The 8,331-nt window shown below is 41.2% G+C and overlaps 1 protein-coding gene across 2 annotated transcripts in view; it reads left to right on the top strand.

The window, feature by feature from the left end:
* htr2cl1 (5-hydroxytryptamine (serotonin) receptor 2C, G protein-coupled-like 1) overlaps positions 1-8,331 on the top strand; it is a 136,748-nt gene that overhangs the window by 109,720 nt on the left and 18,697 nt on the right. The window lies entirely within an intron of this gene.

The raw sequence follows: 8,331 nt of genomic DNA, 5'->3' as shown, positions 1-8,331 counted from the left end.
CACACACACACACACACACACACACACACACACACACACACACACACACACACACACACACAGCTTTTAGAGAATATGTGTTTGCATTTCTTTAATTGGAATTGCCAGATGATTAAATTAAATTGATGGAGCATAGGCTTTTTAAAATAACAAGGATACACGCACACAAATACCGGCAGGCAATTTGTCATGTAATATAAAATGATTAGATAAATGTTCTTGGACAGGAATTATGAGTTTAATTATTATAATCAAATCGTGCATCTCTGATAAATCTCTAGAAACCCAGCTAACACCAACTGTTGGCATCTGGGCTCCAGTTAGACAAAGACATAAACTTGTTGTGTCTTCTGTTGGGTGTAAATGGTGCACCATTTATCCATGGATAAAGGTCTTCATGAATCATGTATTGCCGTTACAGAGTGTACTAGAACTTACATAGATCTTTTCTACTCCACACTCTACACTGCTTTCTTACTACAAGCCTCAACTACCGGTTCACACATTGCCTCTTTTCTGTGCCTAAGCACTTACACAAGCTAATATTCATACACAGGTGTATCGGGGGGGAGAACACAGTGTTCAGTATTAGTATCAGTGTTGTAAGTTAAAGACCCTACAATAATACAGAGAAAACAGAGAAAACCTCAACAATCATATGACTCCCTGTGAGCAAGCACTTTGGCGACAGTGGGAAGGAAAAACTCCCTTTTAACAGGAAGAAGCCTCCAGAAAAACCAGGGTGAGGGAGGCAGGGACATCTACCATGACCGGCTGGGTTGACAGGAGGAAGGCAGGACAAAGACACACTGAGGAAGACAACCAGAGATTAATAATAGCAAATTATCAATAATAAAACTGTAGCAAATGAGTACCTTGCCCACAGATTCTTAAAGGTCTGGAGCCATGGTAGCTCACTTATTCCACACAAGATAAACAATTTGCACACCCCAAGCAAAAATACCAGCTAGTTCAGTCAGTAGAGCATGAGATGCTTAAGCTCAGGTTAGTGGGTTCAAGCCTCACGTGGGGCGTTTTGCTTTTCTCTATCAAGACAGAACTTATGTGAGTTTACTCTCATGTAAGGTGCTGACAAACAAGATTCTTTGGGCATCATACTGAATCTTAGTGTGGATTCAGGAGTGGAGGTTGTCTCGTAATTGTGAAGGTTTTTGGTTGAATCCTCACATTCTGTAGTCTGCATGTTGATAAATTCTTGGGAGTCAATGAATCCTCTGAATGTGAACTTTTGGTTAATAAAGCTTCTGTGTGTGAGTGAGGCTAGTGGTAAGAAGTCATTGCAAGAGCTCCTATCAAGTACCAGTCATTTACCACTAAGCCACCAGCTTGTAATGCGCACACTGGAGGAACTGTGGATTATTATACCTTCTCAGTAACAGCTTCCACAATTAGACAGACTTTATGTTAATTATTTATACTAGACTGTAAAGTCCTAAAATTCTAGCGCGGGGGTTGAACCCACGACCCTGAGATTAAGAGTCTCATGCTCTACCAACTGAGCTAGCCAGGCCTCCATTGTGTTTTTGTTGTGCATTTACTTGCAAGAAAAGCTCTGTCTGATTTGATGTGGAAGCTGTTATTGCGAATATTCATTCCTCGAAACCCAAACACAGTCCCAGCCCTTCAGCTTGCTTGGTTCCCCTTAATAAATGCTTTCTTGGTGATTCTTTTGGTGTCAGTTGCTAGTTTCAGTGTGAGACACTGAGAGATACTGCACGCCAGTTCCAAACCTGTCTCGTTACCTTCTGTTTCTGTCAAAACACAAAGGCAGCGGCAACAAAGAAGAACAGCTCAACACTTCACAACAGGACTTTGCTCATCATGGTGGGGGCATCCATCTTTCATACACAGCTGAAGTCTGTCCTGTATGCAAACTTTGTTGCTGTGTAGTTAACTTTTTCAGCTGCACCAGTAATTGATTAAGTGAGTAGAGGGGAGGAACGTGAAAATCTTTTAACTTATCAGAAATTTCTGATGCTTTTCCTCTTGGTAGGACAGTTTAAAAAAGCAACAGCAAGAACACGGATGTCTTCTTCTGGGTAAGACTTATGGTTCTGTTTTTCAGGATAATTTGTTCTGTTTTGCAGACGCGATCTAATTTCCATTCTGCTTTTCAGCAATTTGTCCATGTTTTCCCTTCCTCCACATTGAGACCTTATGACGGGAGGGGGATTTGGTGCCATCTCAACTGAATTTAATTCAGATTCATTTGGCTTCTTCCCTTCCTCAGGTCTCTGTTTGCTCAGTGATAAAACATACAGTAGACGTGATAATAAAACACTGATAATACATGAAGCGAGGAAACTGCTCATTTTTGAAGGTATCTCACTTCAAGTCTTATGACCAAATATAAAACAAATACCCAAAACTATGAATTATTGATGTGGGGGAGGGCAGAATGGTTAGGTAAGGATGAAAATGAGATTGAACAAAGGCAAGAGAAAGGAAATGATATCTCATGGACTAAATTAAGGCAGGAGGAGATTACACAGACAGGAAAACAGCCAAAAAAGTGCATGACATGCAAGGTCAACTCAATCAAAGTGTTCATTGAAGGCTATTTCTCTGCTCACAAACTGGAAACATAGATTCCTGAAGAAGACATGTTTAAAAAAAACTGATTTTTCCCCAACAGTGAATTAACTCAACACATCAAAGTCTGTGCTTTAAGAAACTGGAAAGAAGGCCAATGTACACAGCCAGAGAAGGCCTATTATCATCTATCATATGTCATATACAGACATACAGGCTCGGGCCTTTTTTAGTCAGTGAGGGCTTGGATGCCTCTCCACACCTGGCGGCGGTTGTTGTCCTTGAGGAAGCCCTCTATCCTCCTCCTGTAGGCCTCCTTGGCCTGTTTGATGCCCCTCCTCAGGTTGGCTCTGGCAGTGCTGTACAGGGAACTGTCCCTCAACCTGAAGGCTGAGTTACGAGTTCTGATCAAAGTCTGTACTTCACTCATCATACAAGGTTTTCAGTTAGGAAAAATCCAGATGGTTTTGATCACAGTCACATTCTTTACACAGCACTACATAGACTGAGTGAAGGTCTCCAAGTCCTGCTGTTCAAAGATGGACCAGTCTGTCAGATCAAAACAGTCCTGTAGCTGGAGGAGAGCATCATTTGGCCATGTTTTAATGACCCGGGTGCTTGGAGGGGGATGTAGGCAATGATGTTGAGTGATGTTACTGTCCACATGGTCCAGTGTCCCATCTGCCCTGGTAGGAATAACATGGTGGTGGAATTTGGGGAGTACAAATTTCAAACATGCCTTATTAAAGTCCCCAACAACAATATGGGTGCCTTCAGGGTGCTCTCTCTGCCGTTGAGAGCCTCCTGACGATAAGTTGGAAGTGGTTGAGTACTGAGCTAACGTTAGCATCGAGGAGGATGTAACCAATGGTAACGTTGGCTACCGTTAGCACATGAAGTAGATAAAGTGGGCCTGCACTAAGTGGACATGGCCTCTAAGTCTAGTGAGTAGTGACTGTCTATTATTCTACTGATCTGGAACCGATCCCGAAGCACATAAGCACAGAGCCCACCACCACTTCCCCTACCGGAGTCTTTGTTGTGGTGCTGGCGATGTAATGTCCGGCCCAGTAATTCCACTTGGGATCGGGGATGTTTGGATGGAGCAAGGATTCAGTTACCATCAGTAGACAACACTCCCAGACAAAGGTTATTAAGTGGATATCCACTTTATAACCCACAACCTTGAGCCATAACACAATACAAATTAATGGGTTCGATAAACTCTTAAATTTGCCTTGAAGAAAAAAAGTAGCTATAGAGACCAAAACTGTCCATTGTACCCAACTGTTAACATGGTTTTTTTTTTCTGGTTTTTGAGCCAGCCTCAAGCTGATGGCGGCAAGCCCATTTTTCCAACATGGTGTGTAAATGTTATGTGAAGCACATACTGAGGTCAGTTGAGTGCATAGACTGTGTGCACACGTGTGAAGTGAAAGGTAAATGTCAGTGAGTTTCCAAGAGTTCTAGTGCATGAAATCTGATAAAGTGGTTCAGGTGGTGTCACAAAAAGCTTTCAAGGCGCATGCCCAGCTAGTTCAGTCGGCAGAGCATGAGACTCTTAATCTCAGGGTTGTGGGTTAGAGCCACATGTTTGGCATAGCTGTTTTAAATCACAATATGCTGGAATAAAGTCTTGAGCAAGGGACCAGGAGCCTTATGTTTTTATAAAGATGTGTGTCATACTGTATGAATGTGCACTGCGCAAAAAAAATATAGAGAGCATTGTTATTCCAAGTATACCACCAAGTAAGTTAAACTTCTGAGATATTGATCTGGTCAGTTAAGTAACATAGGAAGTTGTTAATGAGTTTCAGCTGCTGTTGTATTAATGATATTAACTAGAGGGACGACAATGAGACAACCCCCAAAACAGGAATGGTTTTACAGGTGGAGGCCACTGAAATCCTTCCATCCTCATCTTTTCTTATTTTTTTCAATAGTTTTGCATTTGGCCAGGTAGCACCTGATACCTGGACCCTACAGAGGTTGGACAGGTAGAACAGTATCTGCTGCTTCGTGCAAGGGCGAACAGGATGGTTGGTGTGACCAAGCAATCAGAATCATGAGGGTAACCTGAGGGCCTGACATCCTCTGTGCTAGTCCTCTAGCCCTGTGCTCAGTGCTCATTGGCTTTAGGACAAATTCAGACATATAGGGGTTAACACATTTGTTTGGGAAGTGATAGTTTGCTGATTTAGTTCCAGCCAGAGACACAAATTCCCCTTGGGTTTGTGTCTAACGCCAGGAAAGACATCTGGCATTAAAATCGGCCAAATCAAATTTGCAAAGCTCCATACTTATCAAGGGATATAGTCAGGTAAACATGGAGAATTTAGTTAAGATGCTAAAAAAGCATGTAATTGCTGTAAAATCTGACTTGCTGTGGAAGCTGTTGCTCAGACAGAGCAATCCTTAGCTCCCCTTGTCTGCAGGTACAAGTGTCTCAGAAGGTTATAAAATGTTAGCTGAAGGCCATGAGTTTGAAAACCAGGAGATTTTCTTTTAGAAAAACAAATTAATTCATGTAACAAACTGTAAACATGCCTCTTTTGTTTTCCTGGTGAAAAAATGGACATTTTAAAATTGTAGTCTGTAGAAATTTGCTTGTTCAGTCAGCCTCAAGTGGCCACTGGAGGGACTGCAGTTATTGACTTCTTTTTTTTTCAGTTCTGGAGTTCAGCATTTGGTCGAACGTGTTCATGGACATCACACGTCCCATGATCAAACTAGCTGATGCTTTTTTTTTATTTTTGGAAATCAGTGTTACATCAAACTAAAGTGAGCAGAAATACAACACAAATTCCCACCACAAGCGCCCTTCTTGACTACCATCTGACCTGTTCATACGTCATAACCTTTCCGTATTATGCAAAGCCTGACAAAATGTGCGATGATTCAAAAGTGCTGTTTAATTATCAGCTATTTTGTACAGTTGACTGCAACACTCAGTTATTTTCACTCAGTCTATTTAGAAGAAAGTCTAACTCACCCGGTAGCCAGCTGAGTAACACCTTGTGTGTTTGTGTGTGTCATGCACTGCCCCCCAAAAAGCGTTTGACCTCTGAAACATTATGCAAGCTGCCTCCCACTCAGCATGCACACAAACAAGCGTGTGATTCATTCCACATGCATCACATACGTGCTCCTCGTCCTACAAATCAGAGATGAAATTAAGCAGCCAGATTACACGCTCGCGGGTTTGGCCCCAGGTCATGTCCTCGGTTCATATAAATAGCCGCGGGCACAGAGAGACAGTTTTTGCGGTATATGCCCTCTTTAGGAGGATGACACAGCATCAGTGTTGCTCACTTTTATTTATCCTTAACAGAACAGCTTTTCAAGTGAAACATATCACTCAGAATCAAAGATTGCCTTTACTGGATGATTAGTGATGCACTATAGTCCCTTGAAATGTGGAAGCAATGGCACGGATTTCAGTTAGAAAGATATTTGAAATGAAAGTGACGGAAAATAGATATGAGCCAAAGCAATTGAAAAAGACGGAGGAGACAAGAAGGATGCAAGCTGTGACACTGAGTACGGTAATGGAGCATTCGTGCCTCGAGCAGTTAGCATAATTGTAGTTGATGTTTGGTTTTACTCGTTTCATTTCTTTAAATAAATAGTATCTTTCTTGCAAGTGCCAGAATATAATTTTAACCCACTCAGCAGCCAGCCTGCCAATCAAGCTAATTATTTAAGCCCAGTTTAAGTAGTGTGTGACCTGCTGATTGTAATTACGCATCCGCTGGACTCTGCTGACTCCCTCGCGTGTGTTTGTAGCTGCTGTATTGTTATCCCAGGGGGTGTACATGGGCCCAACGCTGAGATGGCAGAGAGTGATTTTATTCCCAACGACCCCAAACTGCTCACCCAACAAATCAGCGAGGGGAGACTGACTAGCTAGTAGCTCTACAGGGTATCACACTGGTGATACCCTGAAGAAGGCTAATCTGATTTTAGTTTCATAAACTGTGCATCGGATGCTAGCTTCTGTTTCCTGCTGGGAGGTAAATTGAGCCCACTGTGGTCAGGAATGCTTTTCTTTTATCTTTGTTTGACTCTTAATGTCTTGTTTCACGCCCAGCGCAGTCACTCTGGGCTATTGGTCGACACTCCAGTTAGGTTGGCGAGAGACAAGCAAATCAATGTCGTTTGTTTCTATACGGTTCTCTATGTGCTCATGAAGAATGAAGTGCACCCCATAATTCAGTAGAGCCACTTTTAGAAGCAATAAACTGAATTTGTTTCTTTGTGAGGTGACTTTATTATCAGTCAGGAATTCTTGCCTGCTCTTCTTTAGAGCTTTGCTTGAGTTCATTGAGGTTTGTGGGCATTCATTTGTGCACAGCTCTCTTAAGGTCCTGCCACAGCATTTCAATCAGGATGATATCTGGACTAGACCATTGCAACGTCTTGATTCTTTTCTTTTTGCTGCTTTGCTTTGGACCATTGTTTTGTTGCATGGCCCAGCTTCAGCCAAGCTTTAGCTGTCACACAGATGACCTACCATTTGACTCTAGAATAGTTTTTTGTACAGTTGTATAACCCAGGTTGTTAAGTCTTTTTCTAATGGTTCATGAACTTTAACATTTAGCATCCCGAATGACACTGGTAGACTTTCAGATGTAGGCATGGCTAGCTCAGGTGGTAGAGCATTAGACTCTTAATCTCAGGGTTGTGGGTTCAAGCCCCACGTCAGGTGTAGCTGTTTCTTCTGACTTTGTGGTAAGTTCTATTAAGATTGGCCTACTACATACATCTAACAAATATGCTGGAAAAAACTGCTTGAGAGAGTTCACAGTTGCTAATGATCAGTTGACTGCATCTTGTTAGCAGCCCTGATTCATACTAACCCAGTAAGTACGAGCCTGCTGTCTTTCAAATCCCTGTAGCTAACCTTGACTATGAGGAAAAATTTAACATTCTTGATAGTCTGAGAATTTATTTAACAACTTTTATTTTTCCTGTTAATAAATACATGAAATAAATTTTTTTATGTATCTGAATAATTTGCGGCTTTTGTGTCCTGAATGTTTTTAGCAAAGTCTTCCATTCAAATGTTTTGAGGTGCCTCATCATAATGGTTTGTAAAAAATGCATTTGTATTCAGAGTGGTCTTTAAAACGAATGCTTAGAGTGGGAATACAAAACTCAAAGACTGCAGCTAGTTCTTGGCTTCTGCAAAGCCTTGTTGTTTTCAGTCTGCGGCAATACATTTTGCTAAGTAGTGGCAAAATGCAAGTATAATGATACAAGGAGCCATTAAGAAAAACAATTTAGTAGCAGTCATGCTAGCAGCTCTGTGAGCCAATCAGCACTTAGGTTAAGGTCAGTGGGCATGATTTACAAGACTGTAGTGAATTTTTTCAAACATGCACAACCCAAAGTGTAACTGGGGCATTTTGAAATTTGTAAGAATTTGGTCAGTTTAGGATTAAGTCTTTGGGCACCCTCGCATCAGATTTTAAGGTGGTTCATCAACTATTTAAAGCTAAAATGATTGAATCTCATTGCTATTTACATAATCACATGTTCTCTCCAGTATTGTCTTTTTTTTATCTTTTTTTCATCCTTGTTTGTTTGAAATATTGTCATTGTAATTTGTTATTGACAAGTTCAACTTTTTATTGAATCAGTTATCTCTTTAGAATCGGGGCTAATCCCTTATTCCTCTTTGTTAGATTCATTTTTTAAGGATGCAAGAAGCAATAAACCTCAGGCTACAACAACAACTACACCTGCATCACAAAAGCAGATACTTATACAAATACT

Source organism: Pundamilia nyererei, unplaced genomic scaffold, assembly GCF_000239375.1.
Source record: "Pundamilia nyererei isolate P.nyererei 1_Seehausen unplaced genomic scaffold, PunNye1.0 scaffold00209, whole genome shotgun sequence".
In the NCBI taxonomy this organism is placed as follows: domain Eukaryota; kingdom Metazoa; phylum Chordata; class Actinopteri; order Cichliformes; family Cichlidae; genus Pundamilia; species Pundamilia nyererei.
Note: the sequence above shows the minus strand (reverse complement) of the source record. Positions and strands in the feature narration are given on the sequence as shown.